The sequence below is a fragment of the Lagopus leucura genome, unplaced genomic scaffold (genome assembly GCF_019238085.1).
Source record: "Lagopus leucura isolate 7727_CA_CO unplaced genomic scaffold, USGS_WTPT01 Super-Scaffold_100004, whole genome shotgun sequence".
NCBI lineage: Eukaryota > Metazoa > Chordata > Aves > Galliformes > Phasianidae > Lagopus > Lagopus leucura.
Genome location: NW_024962264.1, coordinates 31,945,475 through 31,969,213, shown reverse-complemented (window position 1 = coordinate 31,969,213; position 23,739 = coordinate 31,945,475). Strand labels below are relative to the sequence as shown.

The window sequence follows — 23,739 nt, the reverse complement described above, 5'->3', positions numbered from 1 at the left end:
TGCCTCCTGCTACCTGCTTGCTGACCAAGGCCAGCCATGCTGCTGCTGCTGCTCCCCCCCCCCCCCCGCTGCTTTGAAATGTTACGCAATGGGAGCGCTGCTGGATCCTGGTGGTGACTATCCAGGGATAGAATCTTTATGTGATTCTTGCTTCTTTCATATATTTTCTATCGTCCTCCTTCCCTTCCTTGCCTCCCTGATTAGGATTTATAATAAACTAGTTGGACCAACATTTGAACCATTGTTTCTTAATCTCATGCTGGGTGTACAGATATTAAAATAACTTCATCTCCCTCTTATAAATTGGAGCGAGATAGAGGGTCAGTTTGAACATGTCTTGACACTTTGTTTCATCCCACTGAAACTATTAAATACAGCTGTTTTTTTGCATTATTCTTTTTTTCCCCCACATTTCCTAACTGTCAGTGTCTCGCTGCTGAGTGCCTGTGTTGAGTCTTCCAGAGCCTGCTCTCAGAGCCGAACATTTACAGTTCCCGACAAAGTGCTGAAGCACAATCTCACAGTCAGGTTTGATATAGGTCAAAACAGTCACCCAATGTTAGTGGAAACATTCAGTGGCAATGGTCTAGTATAGCACACAGTGTGAAAAAGACAATAATGTTAAACAAAATTTTTACCTCCCAATGACTACATGTGTAAAGCAAGTATCCTACAAGCCTTGTCATATGAAATTGCTAAGAAGTACAAGGGATTTCTCCTTTCCCTGAATATAAAGTAATGTTTCCTTCTTTCAGCTTTCTTATTGTTACCAGATCAGGTGCTGCTGCAGAAACAAAGAGAATGTATCAACAAATCAACAAGGAAAGATTTAATATTCTTAATAAGTTAGATGGAAAGAGAATGATACATATGCAGTGGTCTCATGGTAAAACTGGGAGTTAAAACAAACTAGATAATAGGAATACAATGCCTTGATTCTCCAACTTATTAATTCAGAAATTCACCATATGTTTGACATATGCTAAAGGTCATAAGCAGCCAATGGCAAAACATAAGAGAGTTTCTGAATGTTATAAATGATCATCTAGCTAAAAAGGTACTGAATCCAGCACATAATAGATTTTTACACTAGAAGGATCTAAACCATTATTATCTTCTAGCCTGATTTTATGCAGCAAGTTTTTTGGATGGGTTGTAGCTGATAAAAGATGAATCACCCTGTTTTCTATAAATCACCCACCCTCAGATAAACCAGTATCCCTCGAAAAAAAAATACTGTGTAGATAAATCTCAGATAATGTATAAGTTTATGTATAAAACATCTGGCTCCAGACAATATGCAAGAGCTGGTGAGAGTAAAGGGCTGCAGCAGATCCCCTCCCTTGCAGCCTTGGGATTCTCTCCATAGGACACTTTTCTTCCCACTACCCCATCTCCTACATGCTCTTTCCTTCCCCTCCTTCCACTTATGGGCAAACAAATCAGTTCAATGTTGAGAGCTGTAATGGCCACTGAAGACAGAAGAAGGTTGAGTGCACAGAAGGAGGAGAGAAGGGGGAAGGCAGCACCAGACAGCCTAACAACAAGGCAATGAAAAGGGTTGCTTTCAGAGGGCAAGGGGACATGGGAGTTAAACCACACTAACCTTTATTTTCCTATGTTTTGACAAGTCACTCTCCTTGCTGGAGATGGTCGGTGCATGAAAGGAAACTTAGACATTGATAATCACCTTGTTATCATGTACATAATAACCTATGCTGCAGAATAATTTCTAGCTATTTTAAATACACAGGCATGTGTGAGCAAATTTATTTATGAAAGCAAATGTCTATAAATACTGGAATTTCATGTAAAATGTCAAAAGTTCACATTTCCATAATAAAGAAAGTAATTCCACAATGAGTCCCAATTTACTATGCTTTTGTGTGTAATAGTTCTCAGTGCCTGACCTTAAGTTCTCTCTTACCACACTTTTTTTCAATACTTCCAGTTTTTCCCATGTTTTCTAGTTTAATACTTTCCATATTCACAAATTCTTCTCTTTAACTAATTAAAAGCTAGACCGGGGTTAACATATACTCGGTTGGTTAATACAGCATTTAGATCAATCAGCTCATGAGCCAGTCAGGCATGACATCTACCAAGCTCAGACTCTACGAAGGAGGAAAGAGAAGAAAAGGAAGGAGGTATTAACTTGAAGTTCTCTCCTTTATTTTAACCTACTTATAAAAGCAATTTTCTTTGCTGAGATCTATCTACCTATTTAAAATATTCTTGGAACTGCCAAACAGGTCATAGAGAGATGAGAGCACCGTAAAATAAATGCTTTACTCAGCTCTCAGTTTTTGCCCAATGCTAAAGTGGTGCAGCCTTTTTTAATTTCTTTCTTCTTTTTTCTTTCAATGTTTCTAATCTTTGTGACCATTTTCCAGTCAGGAAAAAAAAAAAAAAACTGTTCTGTCATGTGCTTTTCTTCTGTACTTTAGCTCATCTTTGTTTGATGTAACACCCAGGTTTGTCCCTGAACTTCCTTTATAGCTGTAGGATAAGAAGGCCTTGTATTACTGAAGTTCAGATCTTATAAAAGGGGACACACAGAACACATTGTGTCTTGAATATCATGGTGTATTAAATTTGTCTATGGAGTATGTATTTATGTGTAATGCAATTGCACTAGAAAGGCATATGCATGTACACCACAAAACATTTTTCTGCAGGCTATATATTATGTTTTATAAAAGCATAAGGTAGGCGTAAATACAAAAATTTTAGTCTAAATTTTCACAAGTGACTCAGTAAGTTACAGGTTAGGAACAGATATCTAAACATGATAGCAGAAGATTAACTTAACAGCACATAAGAAAATAAATCTTTTTGGCCCTTGACATGAACTAATTCACCATGTTGGTTTTGGCTCCTTAGTTTACTGCCAGTAACATTATACAGCATGCCTAAAAAACAAGCTTATTTTTAGATTACTACAGGCTTGAACTTGGGCTGACATAACAAGACGTAAGTATTCAAATCCCTTTTTTTTACAATTGATTTTAACACCATAAACCAGTGGATTTCTTTTAGGTAGCAATGATTACTAACAAAATAAGATTTTTCTCTTCTAGCCTTTAGCAGTTACAACCAAAGTATTGTTCAATGGAGCAATGTGCAAGAGGTTTCTATGCTGTTTTGAGAAGTACATACCCATTTGAAATCTTTACAATACCTAGTCTTCCTTAGGATACAAATACTTCTCTCTTTTCACAATAAAGCTTTTCTTAACAAACTAGTTTCAGTGTTATGTGGATAGGTCCGTCCCTTACAATTATCTGTTTTGTTCACTGTATAAGTGAATAATAAATAATAAATAATGAGAGTTTATTAGCAGATTTAAAAATTAAATGGCCATTTCTTATTTTTTGCTTGTTTACTAACTGCGTTCCCCTAGCTGACCATGAGAATTCATATACGTCTCTCATATACATGCACTGAGATAATGTTATACATGTGGCTTTATGATAATATCAGTGAGGCATATGCTTCAGCAAGATTATAGCCTTGAGATTAATATTTTTTCTCCTCAATGTTTTTGCATGAACTTAACCAAGGTAGAGATTTAACATAAGCAGCAATTATCTAGACTCTTGATTTTTTAATCTATTTTTAAAAATCAGTGTTATATTTCATAAAATTACATAATTGTTAGAGTTGGAAAGGATCCTTAAAGATCATCTACTCCATCTCGCCTGTAAGGAACAGGAACACTTACAGCTACATCAGGTGCTCAGAGCCCTGTCCAGCCTGACCTTGAATGTCTCCAGGGATTGGGCTTCCACCACTTCTCTGGGCAACCTCTGCCAGTGCCTCACCACTCTTATTGTAAAAAACTTCTTACTTATATCCTAATGTAAATTTACCCTCTTTTAGTTGGAAACTATTTCCCTTTGTCTTATCACAGCAGACCCTGCTAAAGACTGTGTCCCCTTCTTTCATATAGCCTCACTTTAGACACTGAAAGACCACTCTAAGGTCTCCTTGGCACCTTCTCTCAGCTCTCAGCCTGTCTTCATAGGGGAGGTTTTCCATTCCCTGGATCATTTTGTTTCACTGTGAACCAGTAATCCAACTCTATCCACATCTCCCACCCTCTCATCCCATAATTTTATTAACATCTTGGGGGTAAATTAAAAGAAAGTAACTCAATCTTTCCTGGTGGCCTTTCAGAAGATGGTCATCTTTTCAACAACCTAAATTAAAAATATATATATATATCTTCTTATTTTTGTTATATTTTATTTACATTTTGTGTGCCACTCCCTCTGCAACCTACAATTCTGATTTTTAGGTGGAATTTTTATTTCTCCTCTTTTCTACAAATAATAGCTAAGTGCTTTAGAAACACAATCAACTTAATGTTTAATTGACTTGGAATACTTCCAATTTGAAACTTCATAATAAAAGCAAAAATATTTGTACAAATACTTATTCCTCATGAAATCTACAAATTAAACTCACATCAGTTTTTTAACACTTAATTTTATTTATTTTTGAATGTAGCTATTTTAAGCTGAACACAAGTCTTCTTGTGGCATTGTTTTTCTCTTTTATCTCATTGCATCACATACAATCATCCAAATCTGTGACATGGTCAAAGAAATATTACTGAAGATTTAAAAATGTGGTTCTTCACATTAAGATAAAACAAACTTCCTTGATTAAACATTCCTTAATTAAACATTACATTTAATGAAGAATTATATGGAGGAAACTCCAATAGTTAATAAACAGATATTAACTTAAAATCTGCTAAACATGCACTGCTCCGTTACTGATTATTTTTTTTTAAGCTTTATTTAATAACTGCATCGAGCACTATGTCTATACTACCATAAGTTAGACAGGACTCAGTCTGTTTCTTTCATAATGGAATCATTAGACATTTTATAAGATAGATATGTGGCTATTTATTCTTTCATTATAAGTGTAGTTTATTTCTTTCTTTTTTTTTTTTTTTTTCCTAATATTAAGCACAGTATAAGGGGAGATCAAATTTGTAATGGTGTTCTTCAAAGTAAATATGCCATCACCTTAAATTTGCCCACTAGGGAAGCTTGCTGTCCCACAAAGACCTTCTTAATTAACTCCATTTTAGGCTGCCAATTACAGCAAGGTTATTTCCTGAAGATAATTGGCCACGGCATAGAATCTTCATGAAAGCACTTCACATTTGCATGGAGAACATCAGCCAGCTGCAAGACTCAGGTAATTGCACCATTATCTCTCAAAAGAAGATGAAATTCAGTTTTATTTTGCAGTTAAATCCATGCTACCCTTTAAAAAATAAAAATAAAAAAAGGTCACATGCACGCAGCACTTTCTCTGTAGTGCCCTCTCCAGTAATTCATTGAAGTGCTCAAATTGAAAAGGTAGAGATTTTTTACTAGAAATAATACTGGACAAGTTTTTTTTTTCCTTTTTTCCTGAAAGTACGTGTATATATAAAAACATAGATTACTGTTCCCACTACCTAGTGCCAATTTTATGATAAAGTATTTTCAACTTTACCATCATTATAACATAAAAAGGCAAATACTACAGATCTGGAGATAGAAAACTTAGCACATTTGTGTTTGTTTTCCTCTTTTAAACAGAAATGCTTGTTCATTTTCTTCACCTTGCATATATTCTAATAATTACTTTATTTTCAATTATATTACTTCTAATTTTTTAATCACTATTGATTTTATTTACTATTTGTATTTGTTTTTGAAAGATGTTTACAAGAGTTAGATTCACAAAAACTCTATGGGTTGCAACTTGCGATGGAAGGAATCATAAAGATCAATGTCATTCACAGAAGTATTAGTTAACTCAGAGAAGATCTTCTTACTTGTATTTATATTCTTATACAAAGAAGGAAAATAGAAAGCAAAGGCAATCAACATACTGTGGCCCAGTGGATTAGTGTTATTTACAGACCTCAATAAAATTCAAATCTGTAATGTAATAATATTTCAGTTTTCTTTTATCCTGAGGTAGCTCCATCTCACAGAAGCTGAGGGAATCATTCTTCACATAGAGCACTGTCATGAAAGTGCTGCTCTAACCCTATATTTTTTGCGATTTATTAGCAATACTATGTTCTCAGTCTGGACTTCAGTCACTCAACTGGACTGCACTTCTCACCCTAGCATTGTGGTGAGGTCTATACAATTCAAACAGACTCTCTCTCTCTCTCTCATTGTATTTTACTAATACTATATTTAGTAAAATCATTTGTTCCACCTCAGATCAGTGCTGTTGTTTTCAAGTATTTTGGGGTCCCCTGCTTCCCCTTTCCCAGAGGCGCGGATCCGCAGATCCCTCCGCCCTGCTGGTCACGGAACTGGGCCGGACCAGCCCATAAACCGTTGACACAATACTATGTTCTCAGTCTCTTAAAGCACTTTGCAAATATTAACTCTGTTTTCTACACTCCATGCAAGCTTGAAAACACCAGTAAGCAGATTTTCAGCTAGAGTGAAATAATGCAGATTTGGTGAAGCACAGGGGAGACACATCTGAAGATGTGCCTTCCTCATGGCTCCGCTCATTTTCCCAGCAAACTCTGTCTCTTGAACTGTGGAAGCATCTCAAGGCTCATAAGAAGATATCACATTATACTTATCACATTCAAATTGTTCTCAAGATCTACCTCAGTTATCACTTTCCCTTGAGAAAATTTTACCAGACAGACATTTTTTTAGATATTAAAAAAAAAAAAAAAAAAAAAAAAAAAAAAAAAGTAGTACCAGGATATTTCTTAATTATCCTTCCAACTCTTCATTTTCATTTGGGAAGACCACTGGACATGTAATCTAATCTAGGTTTGTTTTATTTCCATTCTATATATACTTTCTTCTGCTGTTTAAATGCAGAGGCATTCCTAGGACTGAAGTTGTAGGGGTATTATCCTTACAATTCCAAACTTATCAGGGTCAGTGCTTCAAACAATTGCTCCTCCTTTGCCCCACCAAAATTATTAGAAAAAAGCTTACTACTTCATAAATTCAACTAAAGCTCATTTTTCTGCTGAGCAGCCAATTTAAAATGTAACTTCTTTCCAAAGTGAATGGCAATTTATGTTATTTAGCGTTAAATAATGGACTTACATTACATCAAATTAATGGACTGAAAACCTCAGTGCAAAGAACTCATTTGACATACAAGAAATCTCAAGAATCATACCTCTGCTTGTTTCCACTTCAGAAGGCTTCAAATACAAAACAATAGAATTCTAACTCTGCACAGCACTTCCCTTAGTGTCTAAAATTTGTAATAAGCACCAGGCTGTATATTCAAAGAACGTTAACTTTAAACTCCAGCTGCAAATATTTACTATAGATTAGATAGATAAGATTAACAACCTAGTCATTTTTTACAAGTTCCTCAGTTCACATAGTTGGTAATAACATAGGGCACTGGCATATCTCTACAAGTCATCTCACAGTTGCTCTCACGGCATCTTTACTGCCCTGACATTTTAGTTCCTTACTGATACCACACACTCACTGTCTAGTAAGTGAGATTTCTGTTTTTTCTTGACCATAAATGTATGGTAACGTACACATCAGAAAATATACATGGTGTCATTCTCATCTCAGTTGCACTGTTTTGTTAGAAGAGTGATTCTCAGTATCAGTACTTTGGAAATCAGGTGGCTAGGCAAAGCAGCGAAGTAGAACACTCCTAGCTGTGAAAGAACTGTGTCTACAAAGCAGAAATACAAATGATTATGGAAATTGCGGATAACTAAGTGCAGAGCAGGATGATGGTATGCAATCAGACAATTTTCTTGTAACGTTGCCCAAGGCTTCAACAGGAAGTCCTACTGTTGACATTCCCAAATATCCTTATGCTCATTGGGAAAGTTTCTTCAGCCTGGCTTTCATGACTTCCCATCTTTCCTGGTCTACTTTGTCTTCACTGATAAACTTCAGCTTGTAAAGAAATAAAAGTGTCAAGTTGAAGAAAAATGATGCTCTTCTTCCAAATTCTACAGCCCAAATATGAATAGTAATAAAATGGGAAAGGGAAAGACAGGAGCAGAAGAATTTATACAGTATTGTAGAAATCTTCTATTAATAGGATTATTCCTGCCAAATGGACATCCCCCTTTTCAAAAGCTGTTTACAGACTTTTCAAAAGCTACTTAATGGATTTTTTTTTTATCATGTCTACAATTACAGTACTCTTGCTAAATGGAAAGTCTGATTTTAAACATCTCCTGCTTTCATTTAGAAAAATGTCTCATTTGTATACTCCAACTGCTTCTGTTTCTTGGAACATAGCCTGTTGTGCCTTTTTTTTTTTTAATGTTTCTAGTTTTTTTTACCAGACATTAGCTGAGACAAAAACTTGCAGATGCACTTAAAATTAAAAAAATAAAAAATAATACAACAAAAACATGTGCTGAAATAATTGCAGTATGAAGTTGCTTGTTCCTCTTCCTATATTCCATTCAAGGTATTGACACATGGATTGCCATATCATGGCACAGACCTACTCAGAGAAATTTTCATGACTAACAGACAAAAATAACAAGTAATTGACCAGTCTGTAGCTTTCACTTTGTCTGAAAACTCAAATCGGACCATAAATAATCCCCGTAGGCAATCAGAGATGCTGAGCCATATATACAAGGCATTTAAAGACTTACTCAGGGGAGAAAAAAAAAAACAAAAAAACAACCATGCCAATGGATCTCTTAAATGTCCATGTAGAAGATATCCTGGGGTCATATTCAAGGAAGGCATGTGGTTAGAATCTGTGTTGCAACATTTAGACCCAATATATATGAGAACCATGAATCCTAACCTGTACAACAACACTGAGCAAATTCAATGTGCATAGGCAAAGCAAATTAGATGATACTAACATAATTTATTCACCTACCGCACATCACTACAGGTGGCTTTTTTTTGTTTGTTTTGTTGTTTTGTTGTTGTTGTTGTTGTTGGGTTTTCTTGTTTGTTTGTTTTTTACAAAAAAACCTTAATCACACAAAAGATGTAAAGTTGCCTTCGTGAAAAATCTATTGATCTTAAAGGGTACAGAGATGCTTATTTGCTTGCAGTTGAAAAGATACTCCACCTTCCTTCTTCACTGTTGTCATAGCAAAAAAATGCAGCTAAATGCAAATGCAATCTTACACATACTTTAAATCTTTGTCTTTATGCCTGTACCTGCTTTGCAAAAGTGGAACACAGGCTGAAATCTGATATGCTTCTACAACACTGATTTTGGTAGCAAAATTTTTGAGATATAGTCACAAATAAATTAAAGTGTGATATGAAGTTTAAAGGATCCTTTTTACTTAGCATGTGATAAACATGCTGCTCAAACCAATGACTCATTTAGAGATACTAAAACAGACTGTAAGCCACACGAGTAGATTTCTGCTCAATTCAGGGAGACAAAATAAAGAGCAGCTCAAAATGTTGGGCACACAGAAGCCCTGGACATCTCTCTGTTTCATTATCTGTGCCTCTAAATTTCTAGCCACATGCAAGAGCTGATATAGAAGCCTTAAGGATTCTGCATCTCATAAAAACTTTCTGAGCCTTGGCAAGCTAATAGTCAACTCTAATAGAGCTGATTCTAGGGCATATTTACACCACTGGTATTCCAATTGCTTAACAGTGCTATCTACTTCATATGCCAACAAAAGTACAGTCAGGAACCTCCCTAATTGAGGTAAAAAATATTTGATGTATTAACAGAAATACTATTCGTAAATTAAAAAAAAAAAAAAAGCTTGATATCAACTACCTGATACATAAACTTCTTTGCCCACTCTTATGTAGAAAAAGCAAGTACATAATAGCCAAAGGAGATTCATAACTTCATAGTTTTCCCCTGGGCTGCTGAATGTACTTACAGGAATCTGCTTCTGTCATATCTTTGTTTTGGTTTGCAGAACCAAGAGATTTTGCAAAGTCTTCAGCTAATGATTTTCCCAAGCATCTTCTTCTGTGACTATTCTGGTTTTGCAAATATTTGAAGAAAGTATCATGCAGCTTTCAAATGCCTGTCACTTCTTCTAAAGCATCTGTGGATCTTTCATGTCTTTGTCTGTGTGTGTATGCCATTTATTCTAGAAATAAAACCCTACTAGAGTTTTTAAACACATTGCCTCTGTATTGAAGGACGGCTGCACATTTCTATTTCCAGACCCAGACCTTGTCAGGGAAGACAGGATAGGAAGAAGAATGTCCAGGGGCAGTTCATCCCCTTTTAAAATGTTTTCTGAGCTGAGACCATGCAGCTTCCAAGAGATGCCTGTCTCTCTTAGCCAAGCAAAGAGTAAGCTTAAACAAAATATTCCAGTTTAGGTGGTTAAAAAATATGTGAAGTGAAATATAAACCAGTACAATACTATGGGTCACTACTTCTAGGGTAAGAGTCATACTCATGAAGCAAATATAGCTGTTAAACACCATTTACGACTCAATGTTTGAAAATTTATTAAGGGTTGCATTTTCTGTGGGCTGATTTTCTCTTATGCTAAAACTCCGTTTCTTATTTTTAAGCCAGTTATCTCAGTATAACTGCTAAACAGAGTTTTCCAGTAGAAACCGTACAAGTAAATGAAGAGATACTTTGACTTAAAATGAAAGTTCTTTTTAGCAACAGAATAATGACTATCCTATAAATGATTTCAGTTCAATTGCAGAGCAACAGTTTACTCCACAGCTGATCCAGCAAGACATACTTCTTAAAAAAACATAGTGAAGCTTTTTATCTTATATTCTAAAACTATACTGGCTGCTTTCATAGAACGGAAAACAAAATTACTTCCTTCAGATTCCAGACACAACTTAGAAGGGTGCAAAAAAGCAAAATGGAGTTTCATCTAAAAATAATTTAAAAATGCACACATCTTTGTAGTCTGTTAAGAATTTCCTTCTTTTTTAGTGATTTGAAATGAAGTGCCAGCAGTCATCCCTTGTACAGCTACTTCTCTGAAGTAACTCCAGTTCCAGTAGATGTCATTTCCTCCACATATCTCTGCCTGAAAAGTCTGATGAGGCTGTCACCAGAAAACTTCAGGAACTAAAGGTCCAGATCCTCAAAAACGTATCTGAGTGAGTAGTACACTCTTTTTTGCATTGGAAATTGGTTACTCTTGCAGACCTATGTCCAAGTAGTTCATAATTTAGCTACTTGTTGTGAAAACATTAAACAAATTGTCAAGGAAAACTATCACAGTGCTTTCAGAACTATTCATAATCACCTTTTACTGCACTCTGCTTAGTGCTCATATTACACATGAACTATTGTGATGCATGACTAAATTAATCTATTAAATGAGATTTGGACATTGGCAGTGTTTTTAGCATGGAACTATTTGCTATTTAAAATTTTCAGGTTTAAATTCTGTGAGAACAAGGCTAACCTTCTTAACTTGGACAGTTCTTCATGGGATTGGGCATGTAGAACAAAGGTGGAAGCAATTTAGCTTGTGAGTTATTACCCCCCATATCTAAATATGTCTTAAGAAGAGAAAGAAACTAAAATGCTGTTGTGGAAGAGGAAATTCTGCTCCATCCTGACACCATCTTATATTCTACCTACATATACTGCTTAGTTTCCAGTGGATGAGGATGTATACAACTTTCAATCATTCAGCACTTGAAGAGTGTGCCAGTATTAAACCACCACTGAAGTTCTGATTTGAATTTTGGCACCTCCAGCAGTGATAACAACTTAAATTCTACCACAATAGAGTGCGCATTTACAACTTCAGCAGTCAGTGAAAAAGGTAGAGGATTGTACTGGTGGCAGTTACACAGCACACCATGATTTTTTTTACAGGTTATTCCAGACGAGTGCAGAATGGACTACTGTGATCTAAACAGAGCAAAGTGCTCCAGGAACAGTTGCAACAGACCAAACAAGTATAATGGAAACTTCTGAAATACTCTCAACTCCCATCCTTTTTGGATAAGCTAAAAAGACAACTCCTGTCTCCCACTCCTTTAATTTAAAAGTTAATTTCAGAAAGAATTCCAAAAGGCCTTCCCATCTGATTTGTATAACTCAATTTTCATTTCAGATGTGGAGAACATGTAACCAAGCCCCACACTTGTTTACAGCAACATATTTCCAAGTTTACTCAGTTGTAACTAAATGGATATATATATACATTTTGCTATGGCATTATGTTTACTTGATTCATTTGGCTCCCTTCACAGTGTCTTCAGTCATATACTCAAATGTTTTCTGGTTTGTAGATGTTGTCTAGTTATCTTTAGTGACAGCTCAGCAAGGTTTCGTGTTTTCCAGATTTGAATAGAAGACAAAACAATTCTCATTCTCACTGACAAGCATTTTTCCCCTTTTTCTTCCTTTTGTTTTAACCAGTCTCTTTTCAAGAGCAGTTTTTTTGTTGTTGTTGTTGTTTTTTGTGGTTTTTTTTTCACTTCTAATGATTGAGTTTTCAAATTCTGATTTTCAATTACTCTTTTCTGTGCTTTGAGGTATTTCTCAGCATTGGCACATTCTTAGAAAGAGTTTCTAATGAAAATTTTTTTTAAAGAAATGATTAATTTATTTGATGTCCAATTAACTAAAATTGTTGTAATAAAAAACAACTCGTTTTACTCTCGTAAAAAGAAACAACTCTTGTTTTACCTCACTTCCTTTGCTTTCCACTTTAGAAAGGAGAGCTAAAGACAAAGGAGCAATACTGACAGAAAAACATTATGAAGAATTCTCTCTGAAGATGTTTGCAAGACAGACTCCCAGTAGTTTTGAATAGCTCTAGTCACTTGTACATGTACAATCTAGAAGAAAGGAAGGATTTATCAAGCCGACATCAGCCTCCTTGGTCAGAGAGCAGAAATCTATCAATTTCTATCTCTTGGCTAGTCGTTGTAATAAATATAGGCTTGGTGTATAATGAAAACCAGCTGAGTGTTTCTCAAGGTACATATGCTTCCTTTTCTTCTGATTCCATCTAAGATTGTTCTTACTCTTCATAATCTCTCACAGATGCCAAAAATCCATCTTTATCTTTGCAGGAGGTGAAGTTTCCATTAACAGCTATTACGGTAGCAGAAGTCAGGCGTTCAGCATCAAATGAGCTGCTAAAAAGAAACTTTGTACTAAATAGTACTGTACTAGGGAGGAAACCTCAGCTGAGGTGTGTTTTGTTGTTAATTTGAATATTTTTCATGTGCAGATATGACTGGACTGGGTTGCTGACAGACTGACTACTGACACCTCAGAAAAAGAGAAAAAATTGGGGTGTGGAGGAAGTGGAAATATACATCCACTTGGCTGACTGAGGAGGAATTTTAATAATTTTGATGATGTTCAGCTTTCAGCGTGTCAGCCAACCAGACTGACTGACTCTTTGGATTGGAAGGTTCTAATGAAGGAAGTTCTGACTATAAATACCACTTGCAATGTCAACACTCACTTCACTGTAGCTGAGGTTCCCTACTCCCAGTCTTAGTAGGGAGTCAGGAACTTATATATTAACACTGTATATGTGTGCATATAACTATCTAAATAATACATTTATGAAAGATTTAATCACACAGACTTTTGCACTGTGTAGGCACCAAATACTAATTCTATGTGCTATGCTCTGAACAAAGAGAGTAAGCAGACTAAAAAAATTAAGTAAACCTATGGCTTAAAAACCAACCAAACAAAAACCTCAAAAAATCCTCAATTTTAAAGTAATGAAATGCATAATTATTGGAAAATCCTTATAAAAATATTTGACACCTGAAAAGAAAGATGAATTTAGAATTTGCAGAAAACAAAATTAAAAAAAAAAAAAATCAAAGTCTCACAACATTATTCAATGTACAGTACCTCAATATTAAAATCTTTCTGTTCTACCATGCAAATTTTTCTAAAAGTCCCTTATCACTCATGTTTAAAGCTCTTGAATGTTCAACTCCAGACAAATTAAGCTGGCAAACTCTCCCCAGGATTAAAGGATAGAGCATAGAAGAACTTATGACTTTCCTCTCAGTTACTTCTTCATCATTTAAATAGAGTAAAAAGCATGAGCATTTAGGCACTGTCCATAGGCTAGCAAATACACAGTAAGTAGAATCATTTCTCCTGTAGTCTGAGATGGTAAACATACACTCTTATCAAACAACATGTGTGGTTGGACACCAACAATTTCATGATATCTCAGTGACATCCTGCTGAGCCCAGGGCATGCTTACACTCTCAGAAAGCTACTCTGAAAGTTTTTAGGTCAGACCCAATGTAGCAGGGAAAACAACCTCCTATACACAGACACAAAGACCCTGCCCTGAAGTCAGTCCCATGCCTTCACAGGCAATGGCACAATTTTGCAAGACATTAATTCCACAAATCAAAGTAAGCTGACAGGAGAGCATAGGAGAGTTGCTGTCTGCCAGGGAAGGCAAGTGGAAGAAGGTCACAGGTGTCACAGTGCCCTTCCCAACAAGAGTGGATCCACCACCCTATCACATAATTTAAACAATACTTCCATTACTGTTTCACTGCAACATCACTGCAGTAGAACAAATGGGCAAGGCTCTACTAGACACTTATAAAGTTGTCTCACCTTTTTCCTGAGCGCTATAACACTTTCTCTTGGATAGCTTCAGATTTTGACGGGGTTTTCTGCAAGTGGAGAGAAGTGTCTACATGAGTTCCAACTATTATTTCTTCAATAAGCATTAGTATTTCTTTCATGGAAACTTTTCATCTGATACAGACTTGTTTGCATTGGACTGTTTTCGTAGCCGTCTCTCTTCAGTGGCTCAGAAATGATCCTGTAATTTACACAAACAAGGTGATTACCCACATCACAGTTGCTAACTATATTTTTCTCTTCTTAGAGCAAAAATTCTCAACTTTATCAAAACAGCTAAAAATCACACAAAATCTCACAGAATTTCTGTTTGAGATGTAAATATTTTACCAAACCAGAGTGAGGCACCATCTGAGGGCTCAACACAGGTAGTTGCTTACTAATTACATTACTGAACTTAAAGAATTTCAGTCAAATATGCCCATTACAATTTATCTTTGGGGACTCCACCTCTGGCAGTTAACTAGAGCTATTCCAGTGCCTGCATATAAGGGACTATTTTTGGAAAACTCGGGCAGTACCTCACACCCAGCAGCAAACACATGGACACTCTGTTATGGTGTTCAGTGGCGCAGTCAAGAAGGAGCACTATTATAGAACCAAGAATGACTCGGGTTGGAAGGGACCTCAAAGATTCCAGGGGGAAAATAGGAAACAAAAGATGTGCAGTACCTCCCCGGTTCCCCACACATTGAAGAAAACTGCAAAGTAATCTAAGAGCAGTAGATCCAGTACAAAGTGTTTTTCTCTATCCTCCTACCACCGGGAACTATGTAGCAAGCAGAGGTGGACATTTCAGTGACAAAAACAAAGAAAGTATTTCTGAAGTAGTCTGCAGACACTCCTCAGCACAGAGGTATACTATGTTACTTAGTACATACAGTCAGAGAAAGTATTATCAAATCAGTATTACCTGATTTGAAAGGACGGTTCATTAAAGAATTCAGTCTTTTTTTAAAATGGATTAATGATTTTTCTTTTTCATTTATTTCAACTACATAGAACCTTATTTTATATAGCATGTGGTTGACCCATAGACACCAACATGTGGTGTTTTATCTTTTCCTAACTGGAAGATTTACATATATGTCAAGATTTCTGGTGGAAATCTGGTCTCTTTCAAAGTATGCTGATAATAGGAATACCAGATTAATGAGCATCCCAGGTAAATGCATGGCAACAAGGAATGAAATAAAAAATGTACAGTACTGAGCAGAATTAAAGAAAAGGAGATGCACTCTGTTATTTAGCAATGCACTTTGAGTAACTACGAGTATTGGATCTCCTAGAAAATTTCTCAAGCTGTTTTTTACATGAAGAACAATCTTTCATTTCTATGCTCTATTCCTGAAGATGAGATTCACCTTCAATGTAAAATTGAGGTTACAGAAAGATGAAAAATCCAGCACTTCCATTGTCCTCTCAAAATCACAAGTGAAAAAGCAGCATGCATCTCGCACAACTTAATTTTCAAGCGTTTAGCTCTTCTAATATAACACACTCTGTTCTCCCACACAAAAACAGAAAACCAAACCTAGCTCAAAGGCAGAATAAGGATGCCTTTATTAGTTTTAGCTTAGGAAGACTGCCACAGCTTTTGCCAATCAATCCTTTAGTGCGTGAAGTCTTATAAGCTGCCCATTAAATCCCAAGGGGACATAGTGCACTTGGCTGAGTTTCACTTTCTTCTCATCCTCTCTCTCAGCTCCCATCCCCATTCTTTTCTTCATAATGAAGGGAAGATTATACCACTCTTCTTGCAAGCAGATGTAGAAAAACCTTTAGAAAATGGCATCCAGTTTTTCAGGGTTCCTGAGCAACTATCCTACAAAAACAGTGATTATTTCACAATGCAACAAGTATGTTTGATTTTCAACAGTAACTACTATCAGAAGTTAGGGAAAACTAAACTAAAAATAAAATTATAAAAAAAAAAAAAAAAAAAAAAATCAATGTGCAACATTACTGCCACATGAAATCACAGAGATACAAACTGAAAAGGCTACACAATATACCTGAACCTTACAAGCTTAAAACATGAAACTCATGGATAAAAATTTTTGAATTGAAAAAACATTACCAAAGTTTTTGTACAGATGATGCCTTATCCATATCTACCCTATCACGCCTAGTGAATGTTTCTAACTTAGGAACCATACATACTATACCATCTCTTCTCTCGTTGACTCACTTGGTTGCTTCCATGGGGGTACCTAGGCTCCATCCTGAAGAGCAAGAGGAAAACACAGAGCACCCAACACAGGTTTCACTGATCATCATAACCACACCCTTATATATTTTTAGGTTATTGGGTTTTTCGTTTGTTTTGTTTTGGTTTGTGGGGTTTGTTTGTTCGTTTGTTTTGTGGGGATATCTTTCAGTTTCTTTTCACAGATAATTGAATTTCCAACTAAAACATGAAATGCACAGTCTTGAATAAAATAAATATATATATAAATAGAAGGAGCTTTGATGTAAAATTTCTGACCTGTCCTACTCATTATTATACTTTCAGTATTTCCATGTGTGCTGAGGAGATGGTATTATACATAGGTTAATCACGTATATACATAACTGCGTCTTGAGCAAGTTCTATCTGAAGAACTATCTGCAAGGCAGTTCTGATAGGCCTGGCAAATAACATAGGAGCTTTAAAAAAAAAAAAAGCATCTGATACATTAGGGCAGTACAGAAAAGTAGTATGAAGTAGTATGCACTGATGGGCTGAGTTGGTATAGTTCTTAATGTAAGTAGAAGGTTGTACAGCTCATTTTTCTGTCAGTGAGCTAGGAGTCTGTAGTCATGGGGCTAAGTCAATCCTCAAGTTGATGGAAGGGAATTTTCACTCACCACAGCATAAAGCTGGCTCCTTCTAGCATCTATATTGTTCATCACTACACCTCCTCCACACTTTTCATTATTGTTGCCACATTCAATAAGGCATCAACAGGTGCTGCTTTTCTTCAGTCCAGCAACAGTAAGTGTTAAGTAGATGATAGCTCCAAAATGCAACGTGCATCATATTTTGTAACTAACACAATCTCCCTATCAGGCCATTTTGATCTTTCCACTCTAACTAGGGACTTTTTCAGGAAATGATCTTTTTACATGCTCTCATAAACTCTCAGAATGTCTGGCTTTGTCTCTGCTAAAGAACACCAATAGTTTCTCTTTGGTTTTCCAGAGTATGTTTATTGAGCTGATAAATACTGCAGGATAGATTGAAAGAAATACTAGATTTATCTTACTTTGGCAAAAACAAAGGAGTGGAATCCAACTTGAAATCAGGAGAAAAATAATTACCATATTTCAGTTATATTTTATTATTTATGTACACATATATATATGCATACATGAATGCATACACATAGATTTTTATATATATATATATATATATATATATATATTTACTTTTATGGGTACCTTGACTTGCAGCCAATACATGGAAATGCTAGCCAGTTTCTGCATTTAATTGTATCAGCATATAATGTTAGACAGATTTTTCCTCCCCTAATACTGCAGCATGAGAGGAAGGTTTCAAAGGAAACAGAGTAAAAAAAAAAAACTTAGCTTCCCTTGTGCAACAAAAATAGACTAAAATACATACACATCTAGATGATATACTCAAATATAGTATTATGCTCTTTTTATAATCCATAGGATACATGCCTGAACTAATAAATGCCTCAGGAAACAGTCGTGAGTGGAAGCCTTGTTTAAGTACAATGGTTACATTAAAATCTGCCCAAACTAGCTAATGCTCTTTTTTTTTTTTTTTTTTTTTTTTTTAGGTACATGCAACACAGAAACTGCATTTGAAATCTCAGAAAATCTGCTGAACTTTCAGCCCTTTTTTGTGTCTCTGTCTCTTCTTTTCACATACACGCACAAACACACACCCCTTGGCAAACTTCAACCAGGAAATAAAGAAAAGTGCTTTAAGAAAGCAGATATTACTGCATTGTTATTCTGGCCAACATTCTGAAGAGCATGCAAAAAAAATACAAGTTGTGCCTTTCATGCATTTGTATTACAAACTAATGTTAAAGAATAAAAAAGGCTGAACCCTCTTTATCCATCATGATGAGTTGAAGGTAAGGTCATTGCTTGCCAGCAGGCTATGACTGACTTTGATTATATGTTAGTACACCACTCATCTGGTGCTGGGGAATATGTCATTAAAATACAGGAAACATTAATCTGTAGATTAATGCTATAAAAAGAAAACTTTTACACAATCTTTACTTCCAATTAAAAGAAGCTTAAAAACCATTAACCCTTCAAATACTACAATGCCACCACTTGAAAACTCCAGGTAGATGTTTGTCCTAACCCGCTCCCCATCCATCTAATCACTCCAGCTTTGCCTCAGTGTGAGATAAATGAACTAATTAGGTTCACTCAGAGCAAATATACTGATCAGGTCTTCTGCCTCATAATCACAGACCCTAAATGAGAGAATTGGTTCTGTGCATTTACTATGTGTTGTCTATCTGGAAGAGATTTCAAACACTTTTCAGAAAAATGGTGAGTGATCTCTACATAAATCCTTGTGTCTTAGGCTAGTCAAGAACACAGCAAATACTATTATTTATTCATTATTTATTTTTATCAACCACTGTGGTCCATCTTGAAGCAATTGCTTCTCTCTATAAATGCATCTCTACATCAGCTCTATTTGCTTCTAAGACCAAGTAATGTTTTCGTCTGGGTTGGGGGATAAGAGGCAAAGGGGGTTTATGGATGGACACAGATCTCTATGCTCTTCTCTATTTATCAAACACATACAATTTGCTATCTGTTGTGATATGCAATTAGTCTGCTGAACCTCCAGTTCCCTCCCTGAATGCACGCATTTATTCTCCTCTTATTTGTAAGGAGCCATTTTAATGACCAAGTCCTTACAAAAGGGGTTTATAGTCACCAAGGTTTTAAACACTTGACTGAAATGATGTAACTAACAGTTTTAATTATGTCTTAGATCTTTCAAGCCTGTATACATACAGAAAATGCATTCAGTACTTTTGTTAGTATAATATACCCTTGCTTGCTATTGATAAAGATATAAATATGTACACGAGTATGGAATATTTATATATAACACTATCTCAGTCTGCATATTTGGAAGTTTAGCACAGTTTCAACAGTAGCATTAATACTATAATGGATTTATTACAAATATTATATATATATAAATAAAAATTCTGGTATCCAGGTTTTGATGCTATACAAGCATTTAGTTAAACTAGTTAAACAGGAACCATGCTGGAAATATTTACACTAAAACTCACATGGCTTCAAGGATTGTTCCAGCACTGATACTTAGTTCTAGACACAGGGCAGAGTATGACAGTGATATGATTAAAATTTCTTACATGCAAAATATCTATTGCCTCAAGTGGAGTGAAACAAAAACACTACTGTTTTGGTTACCCATTCAACATTCATAAAATCTCTCACTACCTTTCAGAGGGAGGTTTGCTGTGTATGCTGACAAATACACACCACACAGTCAAAGGATTTACACAATCAGCTAAGAAGGAAATAAGTACGACAGGCAAGTGAAAGCACTACTGGTTGCTTTGGAAGTCAAAATGTCTGCTAAACTGGAACACGTAAAGTATATTCTACTACTTAACAAGCAACAGAAAGGGAAAACAGAGTCCTCTAAATCCTTTAAGATTTAAAAATCTGTTCTACATCATTACATTAACTCAGTGGATTTATAGATTAATTGTTTCTTATTGTCCATTAACCCAGTGACCCAGCTTTTACTGCAGCTCAGATTAAAAAAAAAAAAAAAAAAAAAGAAAAAAGAAAAAAAAAACTTTCTAATCATGTAGGAATGAAAAACCCTTAATGAAGTTTAAAGACATACTTTAAACCCGGCTTGTTCTACCACACCAGATTGTACATTGCTAATCCACAGCGAGTTACAGCTAGTTTGTCAAGATTAAACAAGAGAGGAATGAGAAAGTATTATTACCTCCTCAGAGGCTTCAATCAGTTTGCAGTCTGCTGTGATGACCTCGGCCACCTTCAAGGTTCCCTGGAGACAAGAAGGAAAGGAAATTAGTAAATAGCAATTCATAAATATGGCTGCAGCTCTAAGCAGCATGCAGCACTCTCTTTTTTCATCCTTATGTAAACTGTCAAAAAAAAATGCCTCATCCATATAAAAATGTAATAAAATACATATGTTTCTTTTACATATGGAAAAGGTGCATAATTAGTTTAAGTAAAAAAATGAAGACTGGATGAATGTACCTTCACAATACAAACAGAATGTTTCTCTCTTTTAAGTCTCTTTTTAAAAATCCAAGTAAAATTAACAGATGGGCTAATTTCATGTAAGCTAGAAATAATACACATCCAGAGAAAGCTAAATTAATCACACTTTGTAGAAAGTGTCAGTTGCACATTCAGAGGAATCCAATCCTTGTCCTCTTGGGATAGTGCATCAAGCCAGACAGATCACCTCTCATCACAGCAATGCAGTTTTTCATCCCAGTATTCTCTGGCACCTTTGCCTAGGAATTAAAGGGCATATCCTTACTGCTTAACAAATCATTATCTTTACATTTACTGCTCAAGCAAAGAGGACCAGAATTCTCATTTGAGTATTGAACCTTTTTATTGTGCTTAATTTTGAATTCACTCCTGGGCATCACTTTGGATTTTCCCAGACTTTCTTAAAAACAACATGGAATAGAGGATTTTTATCCTAAAGCAGCATGAACTCAAGGAGCTGCTGGCCTGTGACTTGGAGCTCTTCCATCGCCTGCTTTTCATCAGTCCTATAAAGACATCTAAATGAACTTGTGCAAGATATGACAATGTTTTCAAGAGATGAAAAGGGTTTTTAGGAAACTGTCTCCTTCTGCGATATTTTGGAATGTTAGAAAACCTGGTACAAGCTTGATTTGTGCATCTTCATATGAGACTAAGTCCCTTTCCAGTATTCATGTCCACTCTGTTTAACAGTTATATCATGACCCAAGAGGAAAAAAAAGAAAAAGAAATTGTGAACACTTTTATAGATTGCAATAATAATTTACTTTCTAGTGAAAACATAGATCTGCTCTGTCAAGGTAGCATCCGCCAGTTCTGTGTTTTTGCCATAATGAGACATATGTATTTTTTTTACTTAAACTAAGCATGCTTCTTTCAGCTCGCTCAGTTTGAAAGCTACTGAGAAGCACATTGTTTAGATACCTGTTATGTCACATTGCAGATATGATTGAAACGTATCATTTCTAATGAAAAAAAGAGCCACTACTCACACAGGATCAGAAAGAAAAAAAGAAAAAAGCCACTCTGAATCATCCTGGAAAAAGAACAACTGCACAAATTCAAAATAAATGTTCTCTTCTTCCCTGCTTCCCTGACAGGAGAAGAAAAAAAATTAAAATACATTTTGGATCTGCATATCATAGATAGACTGCAATCTGTGAAAGAGGTTATTTCATACTGGAAACTACTCAGATATTACAGGGGTAAGGATGCTGGGGAAGGGTCATTTTGCAGAGGTGGTAAAAAAATTACCATCAAAACACTCCTTTCACCAGTAAAAGCTTAATCAGAACTAAAGCACATCAAAAATACAGATTTTTCATGTTTTTACCAAGTTTTTTTTTTTTTCTTACATGTTAAATCATGGCTATGCAGAGTAAACAGATTGGGGTAGACTAACAAATTATAATTTAAATCATTGCTGAAGAATCTAAATGAAGAAAGAATGAAAACTAAGAATATATGTTCAGCAACATTTACTTAAGTGAATTAAATTAAAAAAAAAAATGCATATTTGCTACTGCTGCTGGAGATTAAATCTCAGCTGCAGTGTCTGAGTTATTTATGCATTGACTTACTAAATTAAATCAAATAAACACAGGGGAACACCTGTCCTTTCGTTTGTTTTCATTAAAACCGTATCAGGTTATTTCTTTTTACATAGCAGCACTTTGAGCAGGTAGATTACAGAACTGTTCAAGTGCCATACTCATGTTTTGGAGTATCCAATAAGCAATGATAAAGGGGAACATTTTCTATGCCACTCTTGCCAAGCATTTTTGAAATGTTTATTGGTATAATTATTAAAAATTATATTAATTAATACTGAAATACCCTTCTGATGCAAAGTTCTTGAATTGCAGTAATCTTAGCATTTTGAACATTTGCAGGACCTTTCATTCTATGAAACAATCAACCTAAAATGCTTATTGTCTCTGTCTTTTTCCCTATATGACTTCCTAAGTAAATAGTGCAAAACATATATAAATTCCAGTCATTTTTAATGATGTCTTTAGATTTATGTTCTCTGTTTTGCAAGATTTCCCATACACAAAAAAGAACTTCATCTTATTTTACTCCCAGTTATGCTTCTCAGGATTCAAAAAATCTTCACTGCTCTCATCTAATTTGTGAGAGAATGCATTTCAAGGGCTATGCCTTTTTGGACTGGACTTCTTTTGGGTTCATGTATGATTAAATAAATAGTCCAGACTTGTGTTGTTTCTCAAGGATGATTAAAGAGAAATTGTTCATATGTAGGACCCAAGCCAGTAAAACAATTTCCCTTTCATATTCTTTCATAACAATCTGCCAGTATGGAAACTTCATCATACTTGCTGAAGTTTTACAGGAAGTAAACCTTTTTTTTTTTCCTTCTTTTTTTTTTCCCATGCATCAGTACACTCCTTGATTAACCAAATGACCAGTTTCTATTATTGCCATAATATTAATATTTTAAATTATCATCTTTTCTGATTTGGGTCTATATTTTTGCAGCTGGAGAACCTTGGAAAAAGTCTACCCATTTCTTGTGAAGGCATTTTTTTTTACTGCTTTTTACTGCAACCCATTGTCATCATAGGACTTGAGAACACCTGGAATTAAAATAAATTGCTTAGAAATAATATTCCTATTACCATCACAATACGCAGCCAACTTGCACACTCCAAAACGGCAATGAAGTTGCAGTTACCTTTGAGGGGTAACGTGGACAAGTATTTATTGTATTTCCTACAAAATCAGGAGTTTCACGCAAAATAATGTTCGTACTAACAGTTTCATAAAATATTGACTTTTCATGAAAAAACAAACAAACAAACAAACCAAAAAACTACTACTACTTACTTAGATTTGAGCAT

At 35.3% G+C, this 23,739-nt stretch overlaps 1 long non-coding RNA gene across 1 annotated transcript; it reads left to right on the top strand.

Moving 5' to 3' along the window:
* Window positions 1-2,895: 2,895 nt before the first annotated feature.
* On the top strand, window positions 2,896-12,773 carry LOC122180072. Its single transcript, XR_006178909.1, has 5 exons — window positions 2,896-2,973; window positions 5,108-5,217; window positions 10,912-11,081; window positions 11,812-11,894; window positions 12,657-12,773. It is a non-coding gene; the product is annotated as an uncharacterized LOC122180072 (long non-coding RNA).
* The last annotated feature ends 10,966 nt before the right edge of the window (window positions 12,774-23,739 follow it).